General features: G+C 31.5%; 1 protein-coding gene across 4 annotated transcripts in view; it reads right to left on the minus strand.

The window, feature by feature from the left end:
- Positions 1-7,270: 7,270 nt before the first annotated feature.
- Positions 7,271-16,747, minus strand: part of LOC111699928 (spindle assembly abnormal protein 6 homolog) — a 32,191-nt gene continuing 22,714 nt past the window's right edge. For 3 of the 4 annotated variants that reach the window (XM_023470716.1, XM_023470715.1, XM_023470713.1), the window contains 6 exons: positions 13,447-13,487; positions 11,603-11,749; positions 10,453-10,525; positions 9,345-9,401; positions 8,254-8,339; positions 7,271-7,911 (listed from right to left, as the gene is read on the minus strand). The gene's annotated coding sequence lies outside the window, so the exon portion shown is untranslated. The remainder of the gene's footprint in view (positions 7,912-8,253; positions 8,340-9,344; positions 9,402-10,452; positions 10,526-11,602; positions 11,750-13,446; positions 13,488-16,747) is intronic. The other variant, XM_023470714.1, reaches the window with a different exon arrangement.

Here is a 16,747-nt window from a genome sequence, read left to right on the forward strand (position 1 = left end):
CTTAACGATTTAATTATTATTTTAGAAAAAAAATATTAGAAGTATCACCTTATGTACAATCAATTAATTAAACAGCCTATTTTTATTTTGATTTTATCATATTCATGTTCTGATTAAGATTGTCTGTTACCAAAAAACTGCTGAATCTGCAGGTAAGAGAAAGTTTAAGTTTGTGCAAAATCTCTAAAAATGCCGGAAAATCTGGAAAACTTGTAAAATTCTAAATTCAATGGATTTACAATTATAACAATGGTCAATATAAAATTGTGAAAAGGAAGTCAACAAGCAATGTTACCTTAGATATCTAGGAATCTAATTTATTTTTAATAGTTTTACCGGTAGCTTAGAAATCAACTTATTAAGTGAAATGAGCACATTGAACACTGCACAGTTGTGGTGTTTCTAATCATTGAACTATCTAAAACCTAACTTGAGTCTAACAATCGTCTTTATATTCCACCAGTGTTATGGGTCTCACTGTGTCTAGTAGCTGAATTTAATTTCTGTTTCAGGTTGAACTTGAGAAGCTAAAAAACAATCAAGAAACTTCAGGATTCAATACTCACAGCGTAAAGTATTATCAGCCTTAAACTAGCTAAATATTTATATATCCTCAAGATGAATCAGTAACGTTATGTATAGAACATCTTAGTAGTAACATTTTGTATTAGGTTCATTACACTTTGTATAGGTAATACTTCGTATAGTTACACTTTGTATAGGTAACATTTCGTATAGTTACACTTTAAATATGTAACATTTCGTATAGTTACACTTTGTATAGGTAATACTTCGTATAGTTACACTTTGTATAGGTAACATTTCGTATAGTTACACTTTAAATATGTAACATTTCGTATAGTTACACTTTGAATAGGTAACATTTCGTATGGTTACACTTTAAATAGGTAACATTTCGGATAGTTACACTTTGAATAGGTAACATTTTGTATAGATACACTTTCTATAGGTAACATTTCGTATAGTTACACTTTGTATCGGTAACATTTCGTATAGTTACACGTTGAATAGGTAACATTTCGTATAGATACACTTTCTATAGGTACTTTTTCGCATAGTTACACTTTGTATCGGTAACATTTCGTATAGTTACACTTTGAATTGGTAACATTTCGTATAGATACACTTTCTATAGGTAACATTTCGTATAGTTACACTTTGTATAGCCTGTGCCCCTCCCCTCTCTAGTCTTTACTCCCCTTCAAACAACCATGAAGCCCTCCCTAAAGCTATTCTGTATAATGATATAATCCCTCCCCACTCCTGTTCTTTACTCCCCCTCCNGTATAGTTACACTTTGTATAGGTAATATTTCGTATAGTTACACTTTGAATATGTAACATTTCGTATAGTTACACTTTGTATGGGTAATATTTCGTATAGTTACACTTTTTATAGGTAACATTTCGTATTGGTAACATTTCGTACAGCTGTAACACCAAGGATAATTTTTCGTCAAATGTAAAAAAAACGTCAAATATAAGCTATTTAATAAGCAAATACTTTCTATTTTAGCGATTTATTATTCATCAGATTTAAAGTAATTTAATGGTACGCAAAGGTCCAATAGTTGACAATCTTAATGATAATTGTTATCAACAATGGCATCCTTGCCTTGACGCGTAGACTTACTACGTCTTATCAATTTATAAAAATGTTGTAATTTAGCAGATTTTCTTTACCATGGTTCATAGATTTCTTTGCAAACTATCTACATAATTTTATACTAAAAATTACCTATACGAATTGCTATAAATACAAAATGTTACTATACAAAAATGTACTATACATAACATTACTGATCCCTGAAGATTGCATAGCATGAAACATAATGTTGATACAATAAAAATTCATCATGTTTTGAATACTTCTTTTCTATTTTTATATATTATATACTAGCTGAATGGTCCGGCGTTGCCCGCAGAAAAAAATTTGATCAAAAAAAAAAATTTAGAAAAAAATGTTTTCTCATTTTTTTAACCAATAACACCCCTACCCATGAGTGTCCACGAAAAAATTCAGCCCAATCGGTCTAGCCGTTTGGCCGGCTATACGCAACATATGTATGAATGTCTTGTTTTATTATAAAGATAGATATATTTTTGAATATATTTGTTAATTTTTAATTAAAAAAAATTTAAGTTTTTTTTATGACCTTACCAGAATATGCAGTGGAGGGCTTAACTTAAGTAACTGATTACTTGCCTCAAACAACAGTTTCTATAACTTCCTATATCATTGCAACCTGATGCTGTAAACCATTGATATTTCAAGCTTAGGCTATTTTCGAAATAGTTGAATTTATTGTAAAAATTAAAGCTTGAGGTTAGTTACTGCAGGGATTTGACAAGAACCATAACTCCAACCAATTCCAACTAATTCCAACTCAAACATGAAAAACAAATTCTTTTAAGACACACTATTAATATCTGTAGAGGTTGGTATTTAAGAAAACTGTTTTCAGGAGTTTCGTCTGGTACCACCAAATTTGTACTATTCCCCGTTTATAGTCGGGTGTGAAAATACCAAGCATAGATTTGTCAGATAAGCGAATTGTTTCAGTAAAATAATTTCTAAAATATTTGTTTTCGATCAAACTCTAAACTCTATCACATGGCGAGGTTGAAGTACTATTTATCTGAGGTCAATAATTTTGTTTATTAATATTATGGCGCTAATCTGGCATGCTTGAGATTATTATTATTAATGGACACTTTTAATTTGAAACAAATGTGCTTAATTGGCAAAAACAACTGTCTTATGTTTTCGCTATTTTGAGATATCTTCAGAAGAAACACATCTAATCTGCAGCTGAACTTCACAAAATCTACTTTAAATGCTTTTTGAACAAAGTTCTGATCTTTAAGATTGATATAGTTGAAGGACACTCGGCACTCCCAAGTGTCCTATCTGGGGTCTAAACATTTGCGTAGATTTTTATGTAAGAAACCAGAAAACCAAAAAGAATGCAAAGAAACCACAGGAAATGATATTTCTTAACAAAAATATTGGTATCTGCGAAACTGCCTGACCCCATTTATGAAACTTAGTTTCCGATACTGGGTTTTATTAAATGATACTCTTAATTTTCGGGATCTAATGTCAACTGCGGAATCTGTGACTTAAATGGAGTGGTATGTAGTTGAACTGAGAATGCAGAATTTTTAGGAATCATTAAAGACCTATAAGATGTTTTTACGGTGCATATTTGCTCGGCAATAGCACAAATTCAATTTTTAAAATCCTCATAGATTGTTAATTTTTGAGGGATGATTTTGAGTATCGGTTTTCAAAAAATTATTCAATAACGACGACGAAAAATGTAGTAAAAATCTACAGTAAACTAATAAGTTGTTTAGGAACGGGTGGAAAAAATAAAATTAACTATTATCCTCGAAAATAAGTGATCTTTATCAATTGTCATTTTTTGTAATGACTCATTGTTCAAAAACATTTTCTGAAGATTTCCCGCGCGGTATGTTTATTGAAAAGACGAGATTTGAAGAAATCTGCGAACAAATTCATAAAGAATAAGAAATTCAATATAATGAATACAAAGAAAAAATTGATTCTAACATTGATTTATTAGAAATACGTTCCTTAACATTTTATAAGTTTACTGTAGGATTTTTTAAAATTTTTTGTCGTCGTTACTTAATAATTTAAAGAAAATCGATTCTCAAAACGTAAACACCCAAATGGACGATTTTGAACGTCGACTTTGAGTTCAAACTAAGTATATAACCATCATTAAAACGTTTTCTATAACTCGAATGAATCCAAAAAGATTCTCCACAATACTACATTCTCAATTCAACTACCATACACTTCCGGGTTTCTCCCTTTAACCTGACCTAACCTGACTTCTTATACAATTCACTGATCAAACTTATCGTATTCTTAGGCTGTTAATAACATTTCTTATCCTACGAATATCATTATACGATTAATGAGACTGTCAAACAGTTTTTTCAGATTTAATGGGTCCTTAGAGTACAAATCCTGCTTTACAGGAAGGTTTTATAAACAATCCAAAACATTTCAGCTTTTTGTCACATACAAAACAGATAATGCTAAGGAGACAGTTGGCAAAAAAAGATCTTGGTCAGATTTTTCTCATCCAGGAAATAGATAATGACGAAGAGAAAGTTGGCAAAAAAATATCTTGGTCAGATTTTTCTCATCTAGGAAATGGATAAAGATAATATGATAAATGATAAAGAGATAGTTAATTGACAGAAACTAATCTTGGTCTATTTTATTTTTTTTTTACATACGAAATAGATTATGATAAAGATACAGTCGGTAAAATTGGATTTTGGTAAATTTTTTGTTATCTATGAAATAGATAATGATAAAGGAACAGTTGACAGAAACTGATCTTGGTAAATCATATTTTTTATTACCTACGAAATAGATAATGATAAAGAGACAGTTGGGTGGAAAGGATCTTGGTCAGATATTTATTTGATCTAACAGAATTCAACGTTTAAGATATCTACATTTGATAAGAATTCAATCCAACAAGGCATATTTTTAATATCTTTATTTAAATGAAGAAAAAAAAACATTGTAAGGTGCACAAATCATAAATTTTCACTTTATGTTAAAAGGCCTATTTTGGTTGTAGTTAAAAGGTTTGTCTATGAGAACCAAGATATTCATGTGAATCAATCAAGCCAACATAACTTAAAGGGACATACGAACGCGTAATTTCAAATGACCCTCAAAGCGAAAATGGCAATGCAGGATACACAACAGTACCATTGAAACCTTTATCTGACCAAAAGAACGAAAGTTAACGTCGCTTTTCAAGGTTTAAAAGTCTTTGCCTCTGACAATTGCGATCTGTATTCCTGCGAGAGTCACTTTTGTAGAGAAACCACAATCGAAAATAATCGTACGATATTAGACAAAGTGTTTAAGGGTACATTCAAAGAGAAAGGAAACGAAGATGTGAAGCTTACCTCAGATGTACACAACCTACCACCCTATTAGTTAGTTAATAGGGTGGTCGATTGTGCACATCTCGATTTGTTTACGTATCTAACACTGATATAGAGTGATCGTATTTCCTTTCTCTATGGGTACATTAAGGATTTACAACGAATCGGGCATTCCCTTCTTCAATCAGAAAAATTAATCTTTTTTTGATAGTCTTTAACGATTTGCAAATTTGATATGCAAGTATATATGTTTGGATCTGCTATAGTGTGTAAAACTCATAGCAAATTTTAACCTAGAGATTAAAAAACTTGCCGCCAAAATTTTTTTTCTTAGAAATGTAAAAATTCATCGATAAAAAACAGAAAAAATAGAGTTTGTATGCATAAATTAGTTCAAATTAAATTCTTGCCATATTAACTAACCCCCCCCCCCCTCACCATGCTTCCCTAATCTACACTCATTCATTCATGCTGAAAGTATATAAATAGAAGGTTAAAAATAAATAAGTTCCCTGATTGCTTTGTTTTCCAAGATTAGATTACGTTTAATCCACTACTCTTTTATCCAAGGAAAAAACTATAATAATTAATTCATCAGACTTTTGGTATAAAGAAGAAACAATCCGATGTAAGCCGATATGTTTTTTTTTCAATTTAAAGTTGAGGAAACCCTGTCAGGAAACTAAATCTAGATTTAAGAAATATGATGCAGTGTATTCGCCTTGTTAGGGCAGCACGAAAAAAATACATTGATGATAAATTACAAGAATATAGTAAAGATTGTAAACAGACATGGCTAACTATCAATAGTGTACTATGAAAGGGACGTAAAACAGTTAAAATTCCTGATTTATTTGTGAGCAAAGGAAAAGTTCTCTCAGCTAGGGGCCGTAGAAATATCAGAGGGTTTTAATAATTTTTTTGCTAATTTAGGTCCTGATCTAGCAAAAACTATTAAAGGCACTAACAAACTATTTTTTGACTTTTTATCACAGGGAACGGATGAAAACTTTGATTTTTGCGAATATGACCCCTCATATAATAAATGATGATCTTAACAAATTAAAAAGTAAAACAGTTCTGGACCAGATAAAATGTCAATAAAGGAATTGAGTCTATGCCACCAACTCTGATTTTCAAATCCCTATATATCGGGATTCCAATGTCGTAGACCTGTTACATTTCAAACTATGACTTCTGTTAGATCAAATAATATAAGTTTGAAATATCAAAGGTTTAGGACATTTGGTTCCAAAGATTTAGGTATTTAAAAATCAAAGTTTGTGGCAAAGACTTAACTCCTTTGCTGAAGTCTATTTACCAATTATCATGGGTCCTATCTGTCATTTATTTAATTTATGTTTTGGTTTATTCCTACTATTCTTGAAACTGCAAAAATCGTCCCAATCTTCAAAGTTGGGGAAACGGACAATTCTACAAATTATATACCTATAAGTTTGCTTTCTTCGTTTTCAAAACTTCTAGAAGAAGTGGCAGCAAATCAAATCATGAAATATTTGAATAAATTTTATTAACTATTTTTTGAACATTAGTTTGGCTTCAGAGCCAAGCACAATACTACTCAACCCTTAATTAGTTTCTTAGATGAAATATACAACGCACTAACTAAACCTGTCTTCGAATACACTCAGGGAATTTTTATAGATTTAACTAAAGCTTTTGATACAGCTGTGATGTGGAAATTCTACTGAGCAAGCTTGAACACTAGGTATTTTTTGGGATTTATAACTTATGGTTCAAAAATTATTTAAATGAAAGAAAACAATTTACTCCAATCAGGGTGTTGGCTCTTCACGTATAGAAGTCTCCTGTGGTGTACCAAAAGGGTCGATATTGGGACCAATTTTATTTCTGATTCTTATTAATGACCTTCTTAAAGAATAGAATTTTTTTACAATTCTTTTGGCTGATAATCATATAACACTGCAAGTTTTTTCATTAGCTGACAAGACTTTGTGTTTTGGCAAATTTTGAGCTCTCTAAAGAAGAAGATTGGTTTAAAGCAAACAAACTGGCTTTGAATGTATATTCTCTTTAAAAATAAAAAAAGATGTAATTATATCACCTTTTTCATCCAACTTTTTCTAATCGGGTTCAAACTACTTAACGGATTATGATTGTTAATGTTTATTTTTTATTATGTCATTCTTAGTATTTTTTCTCTATCCTAAAATCTTTAAATTTCTTAGAAAATCTTTCCTTTTTAAATATTATTTTTTGAATGGTATGAGATTTTTACTTTACTCTGGATCCTTCAATATTTATCTTTTCTCACAAAAAAATAATCTTTCATCATTTTTATTCTCCAAATGTAAATAATTATTTATTATTTTCAAAACTATATTTGGCTTTCCAAGGTCAATACAATAATTGCAACTTTTCCATCATCTTTAAATAGTAAGTTTAACTGGACACATAATAACACTAACTTTTCTAACTTTATTCAGACTTATAACTGTACTGCAATCTGGTACAGCAGCACTACCAAACTTTTTATGTACATAGACTGGCAGATCGGTAGTATTATTAGGTTCAATATTCAACGGTACATGCAATGTAATATCCGGTACAAGAACATTCAGATTATATTCCTTTTTAAAAGAAGATCGGTCTAAAAATTTCTCGAAACTTTTTGAATTGTCATAGTATTTGGTCAAACTCTTAGGTCTAGAGGGGTTTTTAGGATCTTGATAAAGACCGCAGGCAGGTTTTTCAGTCAAATCTAATGAGGTTTTAGAGGACATTAAAGCTTGGCGGATAGCCTCTGATTGATTCTGTTCCTCTGTGTCCGCCTTGTAACGGTCTCTTTCCACCCTGTACCGGTTCCTGTCCGTCCTGTAACGGTCATTCTCTGTCATACATTCACGGCGTTTCAACTTAGATCCAGGAAACTTTTCCGACCATGGTTTTAGAGGGAAGAACTCTGGAAAAAGTAAAAAATAGTTAACTTACTTTGATCATAAATTAGTTTATTTTTGTTATTTTTGTTTGCATGTAGGCGGAGGCCGGAGATCCTCCATTTATAGTATAGTATGATACCTTTTAAACCTTTGTTAAAATGAAAATATGGAAGATATCCCGATATCTGCTTTGAAAAGTTTTGAGTTCTTACAATGTTCTTAATTGTGTTTACGGCGTATGGAGAAAACACAGTAAAAAATTTAGCTCGAACAAAGCAAGGAATAATCATGCACTTTAGATCAGACAAAGGCTGAAAGGGTTCTGCTGGGATATCTACTGCAGAAGTTTCCTAATAAACTATTACCAAATTTTTTCTTGAATCTCTCTTTCTTTTTCTCCTCTGATAAGACCAATTCCATGTTCATTCCAGCTGACAAACAATGTGAAAATCTGAAAAAAATATGTTTTAAAAATCACTAAACTCTTATAAATTGAAAAATAGGTGAAATCAAATTTTTCAACTAAATTAAATTTGATTAGGGGGTTCAGTCAATAAAGAAGTTAAGTCTTCGTCACAACTCACAAATGCAAATTTCTAATCCCTATATGCCGATGGTGAAAACCTACAATTTTGATTTTTCAAATAGAATTTTTGATCTAACAGGATTCATTGTTTGAAATATCTAGAAGGTCTACGACATAAGTTGTAACAAGACATGGGTTGCAAAAATACATCGGTTGCAAAAAGACATGGGCTGCAAACAGACATGGGTTGCAAAAAAGACATGGGTTGCAAACAGACATGGGTTGCAAAAAGACATGGGTTGCAAAAAGACATGGGTTGCAAAAAAGACATGAGTTGCAAACAAACATGGGTTGCAAAAAGACATCGGTTGCAAACAGACATGGGTTGCAAACAAACATGGGTTGCAAACAAATATGGGTTGCAAACAAATATGGGTTGCAAACAAATATGGGTTGCAAAAAGACATGGGTTGCAAAAATACATCGGTTGCAAAAAGACATGGGCTGCAAACAGACATGGGTTGCAAAAAGACATGGGTTGCAAAAAGACATGGGTTGCAAAAAGACATGGGTTGCAAAAAGATATGGGTTGCAAAAAGTCATGAGCTGCCAAAAAACATGGGTTGCAAAAAGACATGGGTTGAAAAAAAGACATGGGTTGCAAACAAACAAGGGTTGCAAAAAGACATCGGTTGCAAACAGACATGGATTGCAAAATGACATGGGAAGCAAAAAGACATGGGTTGCAAAAAGACATGGGTTGCAAAAAGACATGGGTTGCAAACAGACATGGATTGCAAAATGACATGGGTTGCAAAAAGACATGGGTTGCAAAAAGACATGGGTTGCAGAAAGGTATCATCAGAAAATCAGAGTTTTTGACAAAGACTTACTGCCTTTAAAAAATATTTGCGGAATATAAAAAAGCACCTGCAGGGTATACAATTTCTTCTCCTCCATTCTGTTATATTACAATCACCGAGTAACCTGAAACAAAGACACTCTTGAAATGATATAAAGACGACATTTGTGTGAAACCAATATGAAGCATAATTTTGGCGTAGAAACAAGAAATGATGGAACAACTTCAAATTATGAAACTATTGGGTTCGGACTCGGAGTGGGTTGATAGCAAGTATGACGGAGTACAATAGAGAAGGGGTTGACCTACCTCGCCCCACCACATGATTATGTATGCTTTGCAGAACGGTGCTTTGTTAAGAGAAGATTTGTTTTAAAGATCGTCTTTCTATTTTTTATATGTGGCTTTTTACTTCACCATGTTAAAGAAAATCAATTTTTATTGATATTAAAAATACTTGTGTTGCCATATTTTTGCCTACCAAAGTCCTTGAAAAGTAAAGCCTTCATATTCCTCCATGAAAAAGCCCTTTGAATAATGCAGAAAGAATGACGTGATAAACATGGTCTTTAGCCATTTTTCTAGCTTTGTGACTCTAAATTCAATGGTTAGGGTGCAGGCAGTATTGTGATAACCAGACAAAAAATGGACAAGGAAGACAACATTGATGATTTTACAAAACAAATAGTTTTACTTATAAAATCACTAGTTTTGGGAAATGGGTCTGTTTTCACTGCACAATTGCAGCAGTGTCTCATGCTCATTTTCTTTTTTAAACTTATAACTTGGTTTCGAAAGTAGTATTCTTATTTTACAGAATTCTGATTATAAGTCTTACTGTATGTGGCTTGTTTTTATGGAAAGCACAATTTCCCTCAAAACGAGTTTTGCTCGAAATAAATGTTCTCCACCGGCCAACGTATTTGATTTGAATTCCTTTGGTGAGATTTAACATTGAAATTTAAACAAACAAACAAAAGAATACTAAACCGTTTTAATTCATATTTTTTGCAATCTAATGGTTGGCAAAGACTCAATCCTTGTATAATTTGTATGCTAAAAGTCAAGGCTGTCTAACTAAAAAACTGAGTGTTAGTTTTCATGAGCTAAATTATTATTTTTTGTTTTTGTTGACAATGTATCCTAGGTTAATTAATTTTTATTGTATATATTTACCTGCACTGTTGCTTGTCAAGGTTAGATTTAGTTACGCGACGGAAGAAAGATCTGCAGGAATAACAGGATATACCTTAATAACAGGTTATATCTTAATAACAGGATATACCTTAATAACAAGATATACCTTAATAACAGGATATACCTTAATAACAGGATATATCTTAATAACAGGATATACCTTAATAACAGGATATACCTTAATAACAGGATATACCTTAATAACAGGTTATATCTTAATAACAGGATATACCTTAATAACAAGATATTCCTTAATAACAGGATATACCTTAATAACAGAATATACCTTAATAACAGGATAAACCTTAAAAACAGGATAAACCTTCATAACAAGAGAAGCCTTAATTATAGGATAAACCGGAATAACAGGAAAAACCTTAATAACAGGATATAACTTAATAACAGGTTATATCTTAATAACAGGATATACCTTAACAACAGGATATATCTTTATAACAGGATATACCATAATAACAGAATTTACCGTATACAGGATATACAAGTCTGTCTACACCATTTACTGTGTTTTATATGCATTGGACTATTGGAAATCCTTTATCTACAGTTTTATGGGTTCCACCGTATATGGAGACTAAAAAACTTTTTCCATTTTTAAAGGGACTGTATGCGTAAATTCAGGAGACCCTCTATTTGCAGAGTCGCATGTCCGATTCACAACAGTACCCTTTAAATTTTTGACAAGTTGGAGAACTATAGATATTTTTATTATAATTTTTGAAAACTCGTTTTTAATGAAATATTCGAGATTTTCGAGGAATACTGGTAAACTAAACTTTGTGTTGAGTTCAAACTAGCGTACACTAGTTTTATATCAATTTGAATATTAGAGATCTCTGCTCTCGATAATTAGAGATCTCTGCTCTCGTTAATTAGAGATCTCTGCTCTCGATAATTAGAGATCTCTGCTCTTGATAATTAGAGATCTCTGCTCTCGATAATTAGAAATCTCTGCTCTCGATAATTAGAGATTTCTGCTCTTTAAATGGGGGGGGGGGGTCACTTGAAAGCATGCTTACAGTCCCTTTAGTAATTAAGAAAAATGCACCAAATATTCATAAAAAATACACAAATGTTTTATCTCATAATAAATATCTTTACTTCTACCAACCTCCATAATGTATTCGGTTCTTTTCCATTGGGACCTGGCAGACCTCACACTTACTCTTCCAGCCCTTTCGGGATAGCTCTTCTATATTAGACATTGTGCTTCTCTTCTTCTTCTTTATCTTCTACTAGCCTGGGAACTCAGCTTTGCCTTGAGACAAGGTTTTCTTTATAAGAGTCAATCTATTTGATCAAAAATTGTTAGACCAAGCTATGAAGATTCCCGTGGTTCTACAGAGTTCCCCAATCAGAATTTAATGCAAATTGATTAAGAAGTTCCTGAGTTATCATCGGACATACAAACAAACAGAGATTACTACTTTATACATATAGATTTCGCTTTATATGTAGACTGGAAAATTAAAGGGACCGTTCAGTTATTTGGGTAATTTCATGGTAAACTAAACAGACATTAGCTGTTGATTGGTTTTAGTCTTGCTTTTCAAAGACAACTGTGGCCGGAGAAAAAGCCGATTTTTCGTTCAGAATTTGAGCGCAAAGGGACGGTACCTTTGTCTGAAACACTATACAGATACTAGACGTTTTTTAGCAACAACAACCCAAACAAATTTAAATTTATTATATATCAATGCCATTAAGTGTTAGCTATTAAACATATACTAAAATATAAAACACTTTTGATATTTTAGTTACCAATAAATTTATGTTTTGTTATGTTATGTTATGTTAGAAAAAGAAATTAAAAAAAATATGACATTTACAATGGGCTATTAGATACTACAGTTTAATTTTGTATTCATTTTTTTTAATCCATGACATCGACAAAAAACATCAAGTAGTGTATTGAACGAAAAAAACGGTTTTTTCTCCGATAATTGTCTTTGAAAAGTGAGACCAATACTAATCAAAAGCTAATAAGCTATTTAGTTTACCTCGACATTACGCAAATAAGTGAACGGTCCCTTTAAAAAAACTTTTAGTCGTTGATCTTTCTGTAAGCCTTTTGTATATTTTAAAAGATAACAATACAAAATTTTGCTGTTTTTCTTATTTTTATTGGAAATATATTTTTTCAAGTATTTTTTTTGTCTCAGATCAGAACTAAACTGGTCGTTTTTTACGTTTATTTGATGCTGCAAACACACCTAGTAAAAGAAGGAAAAACCAGACACGCCTGATAAATAATTTATAAATGATAGTGGTTTTGTATGTTTAAAGGAAAAGAATTGACCAGGGATTTCCAATGTAAAAACACATATGTAAAACAGTGAACTGTAAATCTGTGGAGTTTTTGCCATGAAAACAGTTGTAAAAACCAAGAATCAGCATACTAATCAATAGAGAGGCATGTTTCTGATCAAAAGGTGAATATAGCAATATTTAGAAAAGTGTTATATCTTAGAAATTACCTTCATCTTCAAATTCTGGAAAGGCCAGCTGGACTGGATTGAAAATGACATTTGCTTTTGTTTATAATTATCATCATGGGTTTAAGTGCATATTGCCCCCCCTTCCCAACCTACCCCTTCAACTTTGTATTTATTTATATGTAAATGTTGTTCAAAGAATTTTGACTACTGAGGATCGTCATGAGGCGTGAAACATTATGTTTATTATAATTCTTTATTAATAAAATGTGAAGTTTAAAAACTTTAATATATATATATATATATAATATATTATATATAATATATATCTTCTTAAAATAAGTCTAGAACATTTTCTATTGTTTATTAAGATTGGTTATAGCTGGACACTGTTTGTTTCATTTTTGACATTCATTTAATTATATTTATATTCATATTCATATCATATTCATATATTCATATTTATATATATAAATACATATATGAATATGATATGAATATATATATTTATTTTATTCACCTGCTCATGAATTGTGGGTTTTCATTTTTCTTCTATTAAATCTAAAAAAGAATCTCTTATATTTGAATAATATGAATAGTATTAATAAAAAATTCATTTAAATCTTCTTGAAAGTCTTAATTTAATTTTTAATGTGTCTGTGAGGTCACTGTATCATTGTATCAACATCTTTCTCTATATGCTCTCTGTACCATCGTATCTATATGCTCTCTGTATCATCGTATCTATATGCTCTCTGTACCATCGTATCTATATGCTCTCTGTATCATCGTATCTATATACTCTCTGTATCACTGTACATCTATATGCTCTCTGTATCCCTGTACATCTATATGCTCTCTGTATCCCTGTACATCTATATGCTCTCTGTATCCCTGTACATCTATATGCTCTCTGTATCACTGTACATCTATATGCTCTCTGTATCACTGTACATCTATATGCTCTCTGTATCACTGTACATATACATGCTCTCTGTATCATCGTATCTATATGCTCTTTGTATCACTGTACATCTATATGCTTTCTGCATCCCTGCATCTCTATATGTTCTCCCTATCCCTCTGAATCTCTATATGCATTCTGTCTCCCTGGATCTCTATATGTTCTCTATTATCCTATCCCTGTATCTCTATATGTTCTCTGTACCATTGTTTCTCTATGTTCTACCTAACCCTGTATCCCCATATGTTCTCTGCATCCCTGAATCTTTATGTTCTAATTGTGTATTCCTATACTATCTCTGTATCCCTATATCTCTATGTTCATATAACCCTGAATCTCTATATGTTCTCTGTATCACTGTATCTCCATGTTCTATATAACCCTGTATACCTATATGTTCTCTGTATCACTGAATCTATATGACTGATAAACCTAATGTCCCACTAGTACGGGATACGACTAAGAGTATTGGAAACGAAATGGAACCAGATCGAAATTCTAACTTAGATCCTGTAGATCGAAGGTACAAATAAATAATTTGTCAAATATCTGTACCTATTTACCATTTAACATAACACTGGGTTACTTTACTATGTGTTATGTTAATAATTCCACCTAAAAAATACATTTTAGAAAAGTATTTTTTTAAGGTGGAAAAATATAATCAACTGTACTTAAATTTCCAAATTAAATCGAAATGTCACATTTCCAGTTTTAAATCATAAAACCTTGGTCTAATTCTGGAGGGAAATTCTTCTGACAATTTAAAAAGATTGTCAACCTTAATTATTTGAAGTAATCTTCATCAATAAGCTGTTACAACGGTTACCTTTAATCCTTTAATTGAAAAGCTATTATAAGAAAATAAAAATGGTTTAAATTTCTAATAATACAACCAAATAAAATCAAAACTAGAGATACGGGTTCACAAAGTAGATTTCTGGTACAGAAATGTTGCATAAAGGAATTGAGTCACATACACTCAAATATTCTAATCCCTTTATCTTTGAAGCCTGGTGGTGTAAACTTTTGATTTTTCAAACTTAGATTAGTTTATTTAACAGAATTGATAATATGAAATATCTAAGGTCTACGCCATTGGGTTGAAAAGATAAAGGGGTTAGAAAATTATATATTGTGGTAAACACTCAAATCCTTTGACCGTCTCCTTATGTCCAGCTTTTACAGTGAACAGTGGCTTGTGGATTATGCAGAAGAGTCAAGATTAATTAATTTCTTTCAAAAAAATAATATCATCATCCTTCTTATTACTCCAATATAGGTTTAGACTTTACAAGGTACGCTTATGAATCGGACATGTACTTTTTTAAATGGAGTTTGACTTGAAGTACATTTTAAATCCTATTGGGAGCCAGTGGTGACTGGGGTTGGAAACAAGTTTGCCTGAAATTAAATTGGCACTAGAATTAACAAGCCAATACTTCTTATCCTGCTTTAAATGCAACATTGCACCCTGGTCCAGATAAATTGTTCATATAATCAGATTTCACAATATGGTAGGTTACAAATTTCGAATGTCTGGGCGCAGAATTATTTAGCTACACTATGATTTAATGGATTCCAAAATTTAGTGAGCTTCGCACCCCTTTCACATTTTCATCAATAATATTATATATGTCATAATTTTCCTACGTGTATAAAATATAAAAAAAAATAATTTGATCAATCTTTGCAGATTTAAGTAGACGACTTTTCAAAATAATGTCAGCAGTGCTGGAAACTCTTACATTTCAGATACTCTTAATCCCGTTCGCTTCATCTCAATATCTACTGTGGACACTTTTGATTTTATGCTTAATTCGCTCTTGTGGATTTCCTTGCTGAGTTCCAACCAATGATAATTCTCTCATTAATTGTGCTAAAAAAATTCCGGCTTTTGATTAGCAGTTCGGTTTATGCAAGCGACACTCTGATTGGTTTAATTTAGACACTTTCATGGATATTGAATTAAAGATTATATTATCAAATAAAGATTAACAAAAAGAGGAGATCAAGCATTGATCTCATATCAAAAGTTTTTAAGTTTTAGCTCAGGTTTGATTTCGAGTCTTGATCTAAACAAAAACAACCCCGAGTAAAAAGGATCCATTACAATCATTGGACCAGGAAAATACATAAATAGGGGTAAATTCTGTCCGTATCCTACAAATAAATATTTACGGTCTACAAGATTCAAGGTTTTCATGGACAAGCTTTTCTCTCAATCTTTTTATTTTTCTGAAGTAAGGGCAATCGGTCCCTAATAGTTTTAACTAGGGGTTTACAATTTTTTGAGAAATCGCTTTCGCAAAATATCGATGATTGATTTAAAAATATTTCGAGAAATTTCATGGGTTTTTCTGCCAAATGTTTGCAAAAATTTTGTCGAACTTAATAAATTTTTGTTGAGTTTCACACAATGTGTTAGAACCCTAGTCTGAAATTTTGACTATTCCTAAAAATATTTTTTTTTAGAGATATATCAGTCACAGTGATGAAAAATGTGCGCGATGTCAGCAAAAATGTATTAATTACCATTTGTCAACTAAACTTTAAAGACGAAGACGATCCGGTCTTGAAAACTGATGCTTTGTGCTGTAGCAAAAATTGCATTTTACAAAATCTTGATTATTTCTACGTGACCCTTTATCAGAGATAACATTTTTTTGCAAAGAATTTATCGTTTTTATCTGCTGAAATCTGTTTAAAGGCTACCGTTTTACATCGATGATAGCATCCATAGATTAACTAACAATACAGATTGAAAATTTTTTAAGTTTTTCGTTCACAATAACCCTGAGGTAGAGGCTCAAAGAGGTTAAGTGCAAACTCTCTCTCTGTCTTGCAATTCAACTCT

This window comes from Eurytemora carolleeae, unplaced genomic scaffold (genome assembly GCF_000591075.1).
Source record: "Eurytemora carolleeae unplaced genomic scaffold, Eaff_2.0 scaffold317, whole genome shotgun sequence".
In the NCBI taxonomy this organism is placed as follows: domain Eukaryota; kingdom Metazoa; phylum Arthropoda; class Copepoda; order Calanoida; family Temoridae; genus Eurytemora; species Eurytemora carolleeae.